This window comes from Danio aesculapii, chromosome 16 (assembly GCF_903798145.1).
Source record: "Danio aesculapii chromosome 16, fDanAes4.1, whole genome shotgun sequence".
NCBI lineage: Eukaryota > Metazoa > Chordata > Actinopteri > Cypriniformes > Danionidae > Danio > Danio aesculapii.
Genome location: NC_079450.1, coordinates 13,223,548 through 13,241,054, shown reverse-complemented (window position 1 = coordinate 13,241,054; position 17,507 = coordinate 13,223,548). Strand labels below are relative to the sequence as shown.

Genomic DNA, 17,507 nt, shown 5'->3' with positions numbered 1-17,507 from the left:
GAGTGAGACGGAGACGGAGACAGTTGCTGTGCTGCCACCTGAGAGAAAAACATGCTTCCTGTGATTCTGTGCAAGTCAATTTCAATGGCTGGCTTATGTGTAGCTGGTAAGGGTATGTACTGGCAGACAGCATGTTTAAATGCATGCCAATATGCTGATAACTTAAAAAGCAATCAGCTTACTGAAATCACCAGTTGTCTTGGTTGTTACTTGCAATGGAAGTAAATCAAGCTGATTAGACTTGACTGAACATTCTTATAATTCTTTGGGTCAAGAAAGCATCTGAATTTGCGGAGTTCAGTGGGGAAAATAAGTATTGAAGATGTCATGTTTTCATCCTGGGAATAATATTTATAAACGAGCTGCTGACATGAAATTGATGCCGATTTTGGTAAAAACCCCAACTTAAATTTTTTTTTTTAAAAATCAGAAAATTTTGATTTGTGTAATACCAATGAAATGACACAAGGAGAAAGTGCTAAACTACTGAATCACATTAAGTACCTTATATAAAAGGCTTCATCACAATGGCAGCTTAAAGACGCCTCTCATATGGAAAATGAAGTCATATGAATTGCTCAGGTTTGAGTTTTTCACAGACTTCAACAGAGTGTCAAAATCTTGATGGTTCTGTGGGTCTCGTCTATCAAATCTGAGCTTTATTTTGGATTTTCTATTGGATTGAAGCCAGGTGATTGGCTGGGCCATTCTACAGCTTGATTTTCTTTCTCTGAAAGCATTTGAGAGTTTCCTTGGCTGTTTTGGATCATTGTCTTGCTAAAATGTCCACTCTGGTTTCATCTTCATCATCCTGATAATGTAGATGTTAAACTGAAGCAGCTAATATTAATTTACACTGATGAAGGACAGAGGGCTGCTGAATAAGAGAGATAAGAGAGATGCTGTCTTTCACTGCCTTACTACACTTTCCTTTTTTCATGTGTTCAATACTTTTCCCCTGCATCACTTCATTTTATTACACATATTTTAATTGGTTTATTTCTTTTCTGTTTATTTTTCTGAGAAAATGGTGATGTGTTCAATACTTATTTCCCCCACTGTATATTTCCTCCTTCCTTAGTGTAAAATGTTTGCTCTGTCTGGATGTCACATATTACACAGCTGCAGTTCAAGAAATCAACAGAAAGCAGATTTTAATGCTGGACAAAATTGGCATAATGGTCAGAAATATAGCTGTGACAATCAGTTAGAGGGCAAATGTATGAAATATACATTACTATTCAAAATTTCTAATCTTTTTTTCAATGTTTATGAGGTCTCTTATGCACAGCACAGCTGCAATTATTTGATTAAAAATACAGAAAATAATACAATATTGTCTTATTTGACCAAATATGCACACAGTTGTTTGCCACATTTTGTAACAGTGTGATGTTTGCCCGCAATAAAATATGTAGCACCTTTACAACCGGCAAATAAAATACTTTAGACCTTTCTACAATATAATAGGAGGCGAGTAACAAATGCACAGCATTTTTACGGAACTGGAACTCTAAACCTGGAGATTATAGAAATTATTCAACCCATGTGTGCATATTGTTGAAATAAAAAATGCCAAATTAATAATTTTCCAAACTCTCCCACCACTGAAAAAAAATATTACTACATAATATAACTTTATTTACATGAAAAAAAAGATTAATAGTAAAATTACTAGGAATGCACCAAATTCTGGCCAATTAAAATAAAATTGGCGCAAAATGGCAATTTTTGGCCAAAAATATCAACCAAAAATGAACTATGCTGCACCGCACTGCCCTGCAATGTTCAGCCCGCTGCTTTCACTCCAGTTGTTTCTTATGCACGCATCACTGCCAAAGTTGAAAATAGCTCAATATTTCGCTCTGTGGCTATTCTTCACATGTACACATATACTTATCTATGAACCACACATTCTCAAAAGTAAAGGCTTTTGTTGAATGAGTGAGTATAAAGGAAGTTATTCAGTTATATTTTTTTATTTAAAAAGTCTTATAAAGTTACTACTTTATTTGATTTATTTTATCCAATTTTATAAAATATATATATATATATATTACAAAGAATTTTCCATTTAGTTTTTTTTTTTTTTGGCCAAGTGCATTCAGAATATTCCATTTCAGAGCATACATAAAAAATTGAATTATTTTATAATATAAATAGAGAATAATTAATATTTTCTGCCAAATATACATTACATATGTTACATTTATATATAAATTATATTATACATACAGTTGAAGTCAGAATTATTAGCCCTCCTGATTTATTAGCCCCCCTGTATAGTTTTTCAACCAATTTCTGTTTAACGGAAAGAAGATTTGTTCAACACATTTCTAAACATATTAGTTTTAATAACTCATTTATAATAACTCATTTCAAGACACTTCTATACAGCTTAAAGTGACATTTAAAGGCTTAACTAGATTAATTAGGCAAGTTGGGTAACTAGGCAAATCATTGTATAACGATGGCTTGTTCTGTACACAACTGAAAAAAATATTGCTTAAGGGGGCTAATAATATTGACCTTAAAATGTTTTTTATTTAATTGAAAGCTTTTATTCTAACCAAAATAAAACAAATAGGACTTTCTCCAGAAGAAAAATATTACAGGAAATACTGTGAACATTTGCTTGCTCTGTTAAACATCATTTGGAAAATATTAAAAAAATATATTAATAAATTCACAGGAAGGCAAATAATTCTGACTTCAACTGTACATACGAACACTACACAGAACAGGCAGTGTGCTTAAAAAAAATCCCCAGCAAAAAAGCACAGTGCAAAAGATCAATATCAATTTCAATTAACTGCGACACCAACATTTGTATCTGGCTTTAACAGCTACCATCTATATCCGAGTCTCTTGGATATGTGCGTGCTCCTGTTCAGGGTTATCACAGCAATGTTAGCAAGTCCTCCACATGTTCACTTTGCTCCAGGCGCTCCGTTCGTCTTAACATTAACTCTAGAATCCGTCGGCTAACAGGTTCTGCACTTGTGACAGTGTGACAGAGAGACACATGAGTCACAGCCGTCCTGTTATTTCAGATGCGGAGACAGAAAGCAGGCCACTGCTATGAATGCTCATCTATTATGCTCTGCTTTTACACCTCTGTTTGTGAGAGGACAGCAGCAGAGGCAGATCTCTCTTTTTGTACAGTACATGGCACTGAATCTAGAGTGCCTGTAAAATAGTTAAAATATATATTGTCATGGCATTTAGAAAGCAGATCTGAGCTGATTCATGGAGTTATTGGGATTTTTGCATTAAAAACAATGTATATTTACTTTAGCAAAATAGCAGTATTGTTATTGCATGTAAATTGGGGCTTAAGGCTGGTTTATACTTTTGCATTAAGTGATCGGCGTGACCCACGGCACCTGCCTTGTGCGTAGTCATGCATTTATACTTCTGCTGTTTGTGTTGCTCTGCAATAACACTTCCGAAACGCTAGCTGGCAGTAGGTTTTTATACTCCTCTGTGTCAAGTTTCTTCGTGGGTGTTTTGTTTTTTTCTGAACGCTAAAAATAGCTAAAATTCGCTCATTCAGAGGCGGGAACCGGCGAACGTCCAACAACTTTAATCATAAGGTAAAAACAAAACAAAAGTTTCCATCTGGAGTTCCTTCATGGGAAACAATCGTTTCATAGGTCTATTTCATACAATGGTGATCGAGACTGGAAGTAGGGGAAACGTTTTTTCGGTTGCACCTCTAATTCATTCAGTGTGTACTGTGAACTCATTTTCTTTCAGTCATTAATAAACTTACAAACTTTGCGAATTGTAGATATTGTCCGTTTTGTTGATTGTGTCCGGAGAGGTGTGAGGCGATCAAAACTGGACAAGGGTTATAAATAATATTTTGAGCAATTAATTTTTTATTAACAAGACATATCAATGCTCTTAGCACCGCCCACACTTGTCACAGCTACCAAGCCGACCAATCACAGAGCTTGCACTACATGTTATTGGTACGTGTAGCTACATTTTTTAAGAGGTGCGTGTCAACGTCGGCATCAGCCATGGCAAGGGCTATGCGAATGCGTGGAGGATGCGCCGGACCATACGTGTGCATTTGATGCAGAAGTATAAATAAGCCTTTAGAAATCTGGGACAGGATGAAAATTTTGCAGTTTCCTTATATTTATTTCCTTTATTAATATTTGAAATATTTTTTCTAATATTTCCCAAATGATGTTTAATAGACCAAGGATTTTTCCACAGTATTTCCTATAATATTTTTTCTTCTGCATAAAGTATTATTTGCTTCAATTCGGCTAAAATAAAAGAAGTTTTTAATTAAATTCAAATCATTTTAAGGTCGATATTATTAGTCTTACTGTGCGAATTATACATTGACGATCAGGGAGGTCAACTTTTCTGGTAAAGTTAGTTTGTGTAATACATGCTTAGTGAATCAAACATATGTGTTTATTTAAATTACATCTAATTTATTCAGAAAATGTATTTAAGTTTTCAGTGTTTTGTGAGATAGGCTATTTAGCCTATTCTGACCTGATTTGCTATTTCTGCTTACTTTAGGACAAACTATGCAAACAGTGAATCTAATTTGACGCAACTTTTCGGCAATATCTGGAAACAAATACCTTTTTTTTGAGAAAACGTGGTTTTGTCCACGTCTGGTGAACTCTTGTGATGTCTATCGGTGACTAAATCTGCCGGTTTCAGACTGCTGAATGACTTTTTTCTTGCATGGACTGATTGGCTTGATTATGCATTCACAATGGTATGAATCGTTATAGGGGTGGTCAAATTGATGTCTATTATTTTAATTATTTACACATTATTATATAAAATACAGATCAGAGTAAACTTTTTTCCCAGTTTCAAAGAGCTGACCCCCCACATTTTGACATCCTTCAGGGGGGATCAAGCCTTAATTAGGAAGGTCAATCCCCCCAAACCCCACTGTAATTTGCACCCTGCCCTTAAGCAATATTTTTTTCGATAGAGTACAGAACAAACCAATGTTATACAATGACTTGTCAAATTATTCTAACTCACCTAGTTAATGTAATCAACCTAGTTAAGCCCTTTGAACTGAATACTAGTACTGTATCTTAAATAAGTATTTAGTAAAAAAGTATGTACTGTCATCATGGCAAAGATAAAATAAATCAGTTATTAAAAAATTGTTATCAAAACTATAATGTGTAAAAATGTGTTGTGTGAAAAAAAAAAAACTTCTTCCCGTTAAACAGAAATTGGGGGAAAAATATTCAGGAGGGCTAATAATTCTGACTTTGAAATTTTAATATCCATTTTTGTGCATGCATTTTTTTGCCTTAGCCAGAAACAAAACACAACTAGGGCTACACAATACTGTGAAATTGTGCAATACTTCTCTTAAGTGTTGCGATAACGATATTTCTAATAGTACAGCTATCTTTTACAAAATGCTATTTCATCATCAATTTGGATAAACAACCTATGCATACAGCACACAAATTCTTGCCACATAAAATAAACTACATATATACATACAAATACATAATAACTTATTGTGCTTCTCTGTAATATGGACATCACACATACTATTTATTGTCACGATAACAATAAGATTCTGAGATTGTGCAGTTCTAATAGCAACTAGGGTTGGGTCGATAGACGATGCCATCGTCCATCGCCATTGCCCCCGTCGTAAAAAATACACACTAAGGCGTCAGTACACTGCATTAATCTTTTACTTTCACGCATGTGCTTAGTAATTTTAGCAAAAACCTCAGATACTGTTGGTTGGTTCCTGTGCACCTTTTTCACCAACCAAGTTTGTCGATGCCATTATAACGACACAGATCACTCTGCCTATTCATGCCAGAAAAAGTGATTGACAGGTGGTAATTTGTGTGTAACTTATCTTGATTTATTTATGATTTGGTTAGGGATAAAACAAAGACCATGTGGGTCAGGTAGTTGAAATGGTAGGTTACAAATAATAATCCGTTATAAATTAATTAAATATTCACAAATAATTAATTCATTGTCGCCTACGACAACATCATCCATCGCGATTTTTCACAATAGACAATATACGACTCTAATACCAACCATTAAGAATCCCATAGCAAGTGAGAAGTACACCTTAGCAAAACCCTGCCAACCACTCACAAAATGCTAATTTTGGACAAAACAATATATTGCACACACTATATATCACATCTACGGCATGAAATCATTCTAGATCTGAAGACTAAAATTGCATAATTAATGATTTGGTGTATAATTAACATCTGAATATTCACTATATTTCTAAAAGTTAATAGCAAAAAAGATGAATGTCTGTGTACTCCAGTATATTTGTATTGTTCAATGCATGAGTCACAGAGAGAGAGAAGAAAAAAACACACACATGGCAGAGATAAGTTCCATGAAAAGAGCTGAAATTGTCTGGAATGGAAGCCTCACATGTGTGTTTATATCGTCTGAAACAGGCTTTTCACACGCTGAGATAAGAGCTGCCACATCACAAGAAAACAAAGAGCCCAATGTGTGTCGGAGAGACACCAAATCCACCGTCTCTGGGGTTCTGGAACATTCTGTGTGCAGCCAGTGTCCATCCAGAGCCGCTCTCCATCAGAAAAATACAACAAATCTCATGGATAAATATGCATTTGTTCTTAGTAACACAATTAGGTCTGTTACAAAACCTAGTGATATGTGTCCAAATGAATCCAAATAAATCAAACACTTTGGTCTGAACAATTTATATTTTGAGCATCAATATCGCAATGCGTGTATCTGCAATAATCACATTGCAGAACTACATTATTTATTAAATTATAAAGATATTATTAAATATTATTTTTCTAAAATATTTATACAATGATGACCATGTTATTTTATGTTCGATTGTTACATTTCTATACTTGAATGCCTGAACGACTGTTTTTTTAACTTTTATTTTTGATCTGTAATTAATATATAATATAATATAATGTAATATATCATGTCATATTATATTATGTTAAACTATATTTTATTATATATTATTTTATATTATACTATACTATATCATACTATACTATATTATATTATACTACACTACATTATATTATATTAAACTATATTATATTAAACTATACTACACTACATTATATTATACTATATTATATTAACTTTATTATATTATATTACATTATACTATATTTTATTATACTATACTATATTATACTATATTATATTACATTACATTACATTATAATATCCTATATTATATTATACTACACTACATTATATTATACTATATTATACTATACACTACTATAATATATTATATTATAATATCCTACATTGTATTATATTGTATTATACTATCCTATCCTATATTATATTATATTACATTATATTATATTATATTATAATTTATTACATTATACTTTATTATATTGTATTATACTTTATTATATTACATAACATTACATTAAACTATATCATATTATATTATAATATCCTATATTGTATTATATTGTATTATACTATCCTATCCTATATTACATTACATTACATTACATTACATTATATTATATTATATTATATTATATTATATTATATTATATTATATTATATTATATTATATTATATTATATTATGTTATATCATGCAGATGTACTTGATCATCCCAGACCTAATCTTCTCTTTTGTTCTAAATTAATAAAATATTTCCAAATAAAGCTATTCAAATCATCTAGTGAAATTATATTCATATTGCAATATATATCACAGCACAACAAATATCCCAATGTCCGATTTTTCTATTATCGTGGAGCCCTACTTTACAGGCAGCAGCAATTAAAGTGACCAACATATGCTATTTTAAAGGTTTATAATATTGGGTCTCATACTACTCACGCTCACTAACCATGCGTATGCACAAATTAAAGCGTGAAATGTGTGCGCGGACGTCTTCTCACGAATAAATCATGATTCATTAAAACTTTCATGCTAAAATTTATTCTAAATCTATGAAAACAATTCAAGAACAACCACACGCAATAAAACTGGACTGATACAGTTTCAATTTACTAGAACTTCTATGTTAAGCTGCTTTGACACAATCTGCATTGTAATAGTGCTATAGAAATAAACATGAATTGAATTCAATAATCATGTACTTTGACACTGCAGAAAAAGCACCTGAGCATCAAGACAGTTGATACAGTGTTTGCCTATGCTAGCATGACAAAACCTTTTGAAATGAGTCTTTTCTAAAATCAACAAATGCAATGTGTTTTACTTCACGTTTTCAGGACTGAACACACGTTCCACAACCAATATCAAAACCTTCATTACCATTAAAGTCCTTTTTCTTGTTTCTTTGCCATAATTCTCTCTTCTTGATTCAAAATTAGATTTCTTAAAATTTTCGCTGGACAAGTGCCACTTTAGGGGCAGCACGGTGGCTAAGTGGTTACGAGAAGTGCCATTTGATTTTTAATGACCACAGAGAGTCAGGACCTCTGTTGAACATCTCATCCGAAAGACTGTGCCCACTGACAGTATGGTGTCCCCTTTACTTTTACTGGGGCATTAGGACTCACACAGACCACAGGATGAGCGTCCCCTGCTGGCCTCACTAACACCACTTCCAACAGCAACCGAGTTTTCCCATGTGGTCGCCCATCCAGTATACTAACCAGACTCAGCCCTGCTTAGATTCAGTGAGTTACCGGTCTGATATGGCAGTGGCCTATAATAATAATAATAATAATAATAATAATAATAATAATAATAATAATAATAATAATAATAATAATAATAATAATAATAATAATAATAATAATTTACTTGTAATATTTTAATGTTTTCTACTCGTTGCAATCCTAGTAATGTTAAGAAAATTGTAATAATGGATATGTCATAATGGATGTGTAGTTCCCAGCATGCTGTGCATGGGATTGAATTAAGAGGAGCATCTTTTAAAAATAATTAAATAAATTTGAGAGAAAGATTTTTTAGAGTTTGATCTTCGTTAGTTTGAAGATTAAGAAGAGTTCATGTATGTTTTGAGGTTACCACCTTGCAGAAGTGCAGCACTCAAGCTTTGAGTCTTGACATTTTTATTATCAGCATTAAGCTGTGCTAACACTAGCTCTGAGATCAGAAAGCATTTAAAGTTAATTTGCTCTTGGGTTCAATAGGTTTCAAATAAAGTGAAATAACACATTTCAAATCAGTGGAAATCTGTGTCTTAATTAAATTAAGTTATGCTAAATGTACACATTTTTAACTAATTAGATTGTTTTTTAGATTAAATTAATAAAAGCAATGTTCCTTCTGCTAAAACAAACTCTGTATTACTGGACTAATTTAAATAAATATAGACTCAAATTAAATATAACCAATTACTTTTTACTTCATGTTATCCTGTACTCCTACTTCACTAGGAGTGTTAGGTTAAACTTTAAGTACATGTTACATGATACTGACAAGTTAATTGTGCTTGATATAAGATTAATTTGCTTGAAATGTTCTCGTGCAAATTGATACGAATATTTCATTCATTCATTTTCCTTTTATTTAGTCTCGATTTCAGAGATCGCCACAGCGGAATAAACCGCCAACTATTCCAGCATATGTTTTACGCAGTGGAAGCCCTTCCAGCAGCAACCCAGCACTGGAAAACACCAAAACACACTCATTCACACACATACACTATTGGCAATTTAGTTTATTCAATTCACCTATAGCGCACAGAAATTCCAACTGACCTAGCCGGCACTAGGCATGGGCCGGTATAAGATTCTGACAATATGATATAACCTTGAATAAAAATATCATGATTTCATGGCATCACGGTATTGTGATTATTACTGTGATTACCAAAATAAGTTCTTTTTAAATGTCTGGGTAAAAAAACAACAACTTTACCCCCATTAAACACAATATATTTTATTTTAAGAAACATTTAAAATATTTTGGACCAGTAGCTTGTAATGTAGAGGTTCTTTTTCTGCTGGACATACTGTTGCCCTAAAAAACGAAATAAAATAGTTGTGAAAAGCATGGAAAAAATAAAACAAACAAACAAACAAACAAACAACAACAACAACAACAACAAAAAAAACTTCCATATATACCTTAGGAATGGTATCACAGAAAACTTTGCCGGTTTTAAAACCTTGACTTTTCCAAATCGTGGTAAACCTTGAAATCGGTTATCGTCCCATGCCTAGCCAGGACTCGAACCAGTAAACTTCTTGCTGTGATGCAACAATGCTAACCACTGAGCCACCGTGCCACCCTGATATGAAGATTTAAAAAAAAAAAAGTAAATCGTAAGAGTTATTTTTGTCAGTGTACTCTCTGCAAAAGGTCATCACAGCATAATAGGGCACGTTTGGAGGAACAGCATGTTTTTGAACGCCTCCCAAATAGACAACTCATGTTGTTTTTGTACGGAATCATTGTACTGTGATTTAGCGCTCTAAATATAAAGGCCACTGCTAATAAGAACTAGCATTCAATGGTCACGTAACAGGTAGGAAATATGGGACAAGGACACACGCTGTACTCTTTTTCTTTTCACTGGTAAATCAAGTAATATTATTATTCCTGACCCAAATACATCTGTAACCATTTCCCTTATTTTGCCTGTAAACGCAACACTACTTGCACATTCAGTAAAGGAAAACACGTGTACCTCAGTCTTGTGATTTCAAGCAGTAAAAGCTCACATCTATTACACAAACAACATTAAACCAACACTGAGGATCGGTTATCAGCTTTAACCATGGAGATGTGATAAAACAGTCGAGTTGTTTATAGCTGTACAGAAGGCCTGAACATATGCTATATGCAGAATCATAATATGGTACATATTATGCAATTGCAAATAAAATATACATTTTGTTTACTAATATATATATATATATATATATATATATATATATATATATATATATATATATATATATATATATATATATATATATATATATATATATATATATATATATATATATATATAAATATATATATATATATAAAAAACTTAGGGCTGAACAATATGGAAAAAACTTAATCTGGATAATTATTTTCCATGCTGAACAATAATGATATTGGGCTGATATAATGATATTTCGATATAAAAGTTAATATCCCAACAATGACTTAAGCGAGGGTCCATTAAATGGCATAACATTTTCGGCCGATACATTTTCGGTGGCTGAAAATTCAGTACATCTCTAATATCAACGCACTTCTAGACTCCCATTGTTGCACGTTTCTGCTGTGTGGAATATCAAATGAATACTGTTTTTTTTTTATCTTAACACACTATATACAGTTGAATTCAGATTTAATAGTAAATTTTAATTCTTTTATATTTTTACTTAATTTCTGTTTAACAAAGAGAAGTTTTTTTTTAACACATTTCTAAACATAATAGCTTTGATAACTTATTTCTAATAACAGATTTATTTTGTCTTTGCCATGTTGCCTGTATGTAATATTTGACTAGATATTTTGAGATACTAGTATTATTCAGCTTAAAGTGAAATTTAAAGACTTCACTAGAGTTATTAGGATAACTGGGCAAGCTAAGGTAATTAGGCAAGTTATTGCATAGCAGTGGTTTGTTCTGTAGACAATAGTAAACAAATATAGCTTAAAGGGCTAATAATATTGACCCTAAAATGATTTTTTTTTTTTTAAGTTTAATTAATAAATGTCATTAACCCCTATATATTACTTTAGAAATATTTGAAAATGAATAAATATTTTACAGGAGTGTTCATAATTTTGCCCTTATCGGTATGATATATAAACAAGACAAAAATTCTAAGTAAGAAATGTTTTTGCATAAATCATATAAATCCCATATAAATACAGTGATTAAATACAATTCTGTAGCTCCTGCTCAACTATAATCTTTGCACATTAAAGCTGAAATGCTACACTGTACTGTATTGTGCAGCTAGTCTGACTAATGTAAATGTAAACTTCCACTTTATCAATCAAAAACCACGTTTCCCTTGGTTCCACAAACATAGAAACCAGCTTGCTTTTTAAAAATCGGAATAATCTGAAATAATCTAAACCAGAATCATGAATCAGCATATCAGAATAATTTCTGAGGGATCATGTCACTGAAATCAATTAAACTGTTAACAATTTTTGTAAATTACATAGTATTTAACTCCAATATAAACTGTATTTTACTGTATTTTAAATATGCATTGTGAAAATTACTGTACATTTTACAATAAAGATACATACAATTCTGAAATACATATACAGTTAGATTAATGGATCTGTAAGTATGAATACAGTATTTCTGCTGTAATTTATTTACAGTAAGTTACTAGTGAACTGACAGCAAGTTACTGTGAATTCTATAGGAAATTGTTAACAGTGTACACATAAAAAAAAACTGTCAGCTTTCTCAAGCATCTTTCATGGTTGCATGGTTTGAGGAATGATGTCGAGTTATGTGCAATACAGTTCAACAGAGTTAGAGATCAGAAACTCATTGAATGAACAAAAATAACTGCAAGCAAAGAAAGCAAAAAAAAAATAATAATAATAATAAAGCGATTGTTAAACTGACACTACGATCTCAGTTAAAGATTTTTTTCCAGCATTTGTTGTTGTTGTCACACAAGAACACAGAATGCATGCGGGCAACTTCAGCGTGACAGAGAAAACAACCAGGCTTGTGTTATAGCAGCAGCTGCAGTGGTCTTCCGGATGGTATTCTTAGACCACTCTCATTTACTGCTCAGAATGGGGCTGGAAACAAGTGCCCCATCATAATAAGCAGGTGGTAAACACACACACACACACACACACACACACACACACACACACACACACACACACACACACACACACACACACACACACACACACATACACCAAAAGACACAATGCTGGAATGTGATGACTAGCTAGGGAGACTTTGTTATTTGTTGAGCAAAACGGTTTCATTTAAGCAACAATGAACAAACAATTTGATTCACTATTCTGCTGTCTTAAAGGGACAGGCCACATAAAGACCATTCTATATTATTTACTCACCATTTCAAAAGTGCCATCACTAAATCAATAACATGTTCATAAGGTACATATTTGTAAATAATGTTTTCTTCTTCAGCGATGTTCTTTAAACATCAGTAGATTCCAGTTAGGGCAGCACGATATTGAAAAATGTGATATTGCGTTCTTTTATTCTTCTGGGATGAATACAGTTTGACAAGATGGTTTGAATAGCGCAATTTTTTCTGATGAGGCTAACGGTATTCAGGTACAGAAATTTAATAATTACAATGCAAAACATTGGAAACGTTGTCTCGTTTGAAGTCCAAATATCAAAAATTCTTCGATCAAGTAAAAATACTGTTTTGTTTTCACTTTCACAAAAAAAATAAATAAAAAATAATCAATGAAAAGGGAGACATTGGCTTTTAGAGTTAGCTTAGCAATAAACAAAGTTCGGGGACTACCAAAAAAATAAATAAATAAAAAAATGCATCCGGGCTAGTGACATTACAAACGCTTCAGGTCACGTGCATTCACCATGCGCATACACCCCCTGCAGCAAAGCGCCGTGGCCAGAGGCGCTGTAATGTAGCTAGAGAAAGCTAAAATGCAGTCCAAACGCTGGTATTTCCACAGAGCTTGGTCTGTTTCTGGATTTGGGCTTCCAAATGACACGACACAAAGAGAGAAGTGCGTACAATTTAATTTTAATTATGCTCCAGAGTATTATAAAAATACATATAGCTAGCAATTGACAAAGGACAGCTTCCAGAATCTCTCCTAGTTCAGTGCTGGATTTGACTCAAAACTCCTCCAACCGACGAAGCTGTGGATTGTGAGCCACAAGCTGTAAGTGTTTTTATTTGTTAAAATTGACCAATTACATGCACAGTTTTTAGCGTTAATGGTATGTTGTAGCAAGGACTTAAGAAAAGATGTAAACAATGAGAAATGCTGTTTGGCACCATTAACAATTTAGCTACAAATTCATATTTATCAGTCAAACTGCTGTAAACAGCCACAATCTTCACCAGCACTGCAGTCTCTCTCCAGGCGGACACTTTCAGTGCACGCTACATCTCAAATAATGAACTCGTAAAAGATAAGTGAACGTTAAGTGAACACATGCTTATTCCAAATACATGTGAAAGACACTTGTCAGATTTTATTTCAGAGAGCAGGCGTGAGGTTCAGCTGTGTGCTCTGCATTTTCTGTCTGATTCAGGCACAAACTGATTTTCACTCTGACTGACAGTGTTTACACAGTGCAAAAGCGCATGTTTGAAGGTGGGTGACACTTTTCCAGGTGATCCGCGAATCACAGCACATTATGTTAACTGACCAATCAGAGCCTTTTGAGGGCAGGCCTTTTGGAGGAACTACGAAATATGACAGTTGTTTTCATGCTAGCTGTGTAGCAGTATATAATCAAAGTAAGATATATGAAAAAAATGACGTCATTTTTTACAAAATGAAGCAGGAGCACACATTGCGTTGACTCTTCTAAACACAACCAAGCCTTAAAAATACACCGTGGAGTGGGCACCAATAGCCTAGTGGTTAGTGCGTCGACACATAGCACTGAGGTGCACGTGGCGACCCCAGTTCGAGGTCCTTTGCCAATCCTTCTCCACACTTTCCTGCCCGTACATCTTTACTGTCCTATCAATAAAGGTGAAAACCCTAAAAATAATAATTATAAAAATACACTGTGAAATAATATCTTAAATTGAATTGTTCTCGGATACCAAAAAAAAAAAAAGGGAACCATGTGACTTGGAAAGTGCAAAAATTCCCCAGAAACATCAGACCTTAAAAATTGGCACTAATATTATATGGATAAATGTGCATTGAACATTAAAATTTTAGCAGTCTGCATGTGATTGTTGCCTAATTACAAACATATATGGCAAATTTCACAATATACACATTAAACTAGCAAACAAATACAGTTAGACATAGAAGACTTTATGGCTCTTATAGGGGTGCTGAATAAATTAATATTTTTGCATTACTGAATGGCCAAAAGAGTAGCTTCTGTATTTGTATTTCAACATCCATTACATAATATAGTCAAAAAACAAGTCTCGTATGATTTATAATCCTAATGAAAATATCTGTGAAATGTTAAACAGGAAAACAGACTCTTGTGCAATCATTTTTTGCAGCAGCAAAAGGAAGGAAACACTGGAGCACAGACACATGCCTCTCATTTCTTTAACAAATTGGCTCTTATTTTCTTTCTTCAGTTTAACAATGTTTGCATGATATTGGAAAAAACTGACATTGCAAATTTTCATTTACTATGATATATATATATTGTTATGTACAGTATATATAGTTTTGGATCAACTGAGATGATTCTAGAAACAAATTCTGTAGTATGATTTTAAAAAAATGACAAAGTTAAATAGATACAAATAGATGTATTTAGATACAAATAAACAAAGGGGAAACACCGGAGGAAATGTGGATATCGTGGTGACGCAATGTTAATCGAATTATGTGCCATGACATGTAAAATGGGATAAGAGTGGCTTTTTGGTTTCTTTTCTTGTACATCCCAGTAACTAGCCCCCCATATGAAAGATTTTATAGCATAGGGGGTAATATAGTCATTCAACCTCAAAATTTGTTATGTTGCAGTTTGCATTTGAATAATAATGGTTAGTTCCTTTATTGAAAGCTCAGATTTGATCATCATAATTTGTTTTGCTTACAGAGTTTGAGGTTTACTGTATCGTTATTATTCACACCTTACAGATGTTGATCTCCCTTTACCAATGCACACACTTTGTAACATTTTATTTAATCGAGTTTAAGAGTCTCTTTAACACTTATGTTTATTTTGTCATAGAGAGATCAGATAGTTTAAATATTTTAGTTTTTGACTATTAAAAGTATTTGCCTTAGTAATATTGGTAAATTAAAATAAAATGGTTAAATAAAAAAAAAATCCTAATATTCCTAAATGTATTGTTAAAATATATAATAATTATCGATACCAAAAAAAAACGAAATATCGTCCAGCCCTGTAAAAATATCTGTTAATTAACAGCCTCCGTATAAGTTTTTTCTATGTATTTATGGTTTCTTTATGGGACATGTACCATCATACTTATTTTCTCTCTTGTTTTGAACTTGGATCTAAACCAAAAGGAAAATGAAACATTAACACTGACTCTATGGATGTCACCTTTGAACTTCATTGATTGGTAAAAAGCGCTGCGGTCCCAGCGGTGTTTATTTGGCACTAGTCTAGACTAAATGCTGGAGTAGCAGTCAGAGTTGACGCTCAGCGGATCAAACTTTGCCCCCCATTCAATAACCTTTTAAATTCTGACTAAGCATCTAGACCCAGCGAGCGTCAAAGGCCGAGGGAACTGTTTCCTACAGCACAGCAGCTGATCTTTCAGCTTGGGTCTGTGCTCTGGGTCTATTTTTTTCTTCTTTTTTTCCCCCTGGCCTGCATTATTTGTCCCTCTTTCCCGATGGTGGATATGGATTTAGCACTAAAGCTGCCACATGCAGTGAGATGAAGAATAGTATAAACATCTCGGCTGAAGGGAAGTGCAGAGCTAGACTTCACGTCTCATCCCAGTGTGCTCTTTAGTCATGCCAATAAATCTGAAGAAGACTCATTCCTTATGTCTTAGAAATCATGCATCATACCTCCCACAAGACAATCTGGAGCACATTGAATAAGTTCCAGATACTCTACTGGCATACTAATATTAAAAGTAGTATAATAATAATCAAATATTTTAATTTAATATTTTATATTTTAATTGAAACGTTAAATTTGGTTTGAAATAGTATTTATTTACTAAATTTACATGTATTTAATGCTTTATATATTTATGAATATTTATACAACAGTTCTGTCTTGTTCTCGAATCTGATTGGCTGATAGCCATGTGAAACTCGTACAGCCTCTTCTGTATTACTACTCCGCCCACATAGAGCGACAGCAGATCAATAAACAATACAGTTTGACAAATATTGCTACTGTTGGACAACATAATGTACTTTGAGGCCTTTTTAGGTGAGAATGTAATTGTTTTTATTGCAATATGCAGTTTATTTTTAAGGATATTGCCTATTTTAAATATTTATAATTTCAGAGATTCGGCACATCGGTGGCCAGCCTGTCATACTGAGCAGAGCAAAGACGGTTAACGTTTTGCCACAAGATGGCGACAGAGACTGCATAATAAGTCCTTAGGGGTAAAAAACAGCATTTTCTCAACTAATGTTTCAAACTACAGCTGAACAAATCATTACAGAACAGATAAGAGACATTCTAAGTAGATACCTCTCTTTTGAATGCTGTAGTGCTGTATTTATACCATAGTAATATGCTAATGTTTGCTTTGGCTTTTTATTATCATTATTGTGATATCCCAATTGCAACAGAGTAATACTGGGAAATCTCTGTAGACTGATGGCATTTCATGTCGTTCAGCCTTATAATCTTAAAATGTGAGCAAAATCACCTGTTT

At 33.1% G+C, this 17,507-nt stretch overlaps 1 protein-coding gene across 4 annotated transcripts in view; it reads right to left on the bottom strand.

Moving 5' to 3' along the window:
* The window catches only part of oxr1a (oxidation resistance 1a), a 305,739-nt gene that overhangs the window by 104,971 nt on the left and 183,261 nt on the right, over positions 1–17,507 (bottom strand). The gene's annotated exons all lie outside the window — the stretch shown is intronic.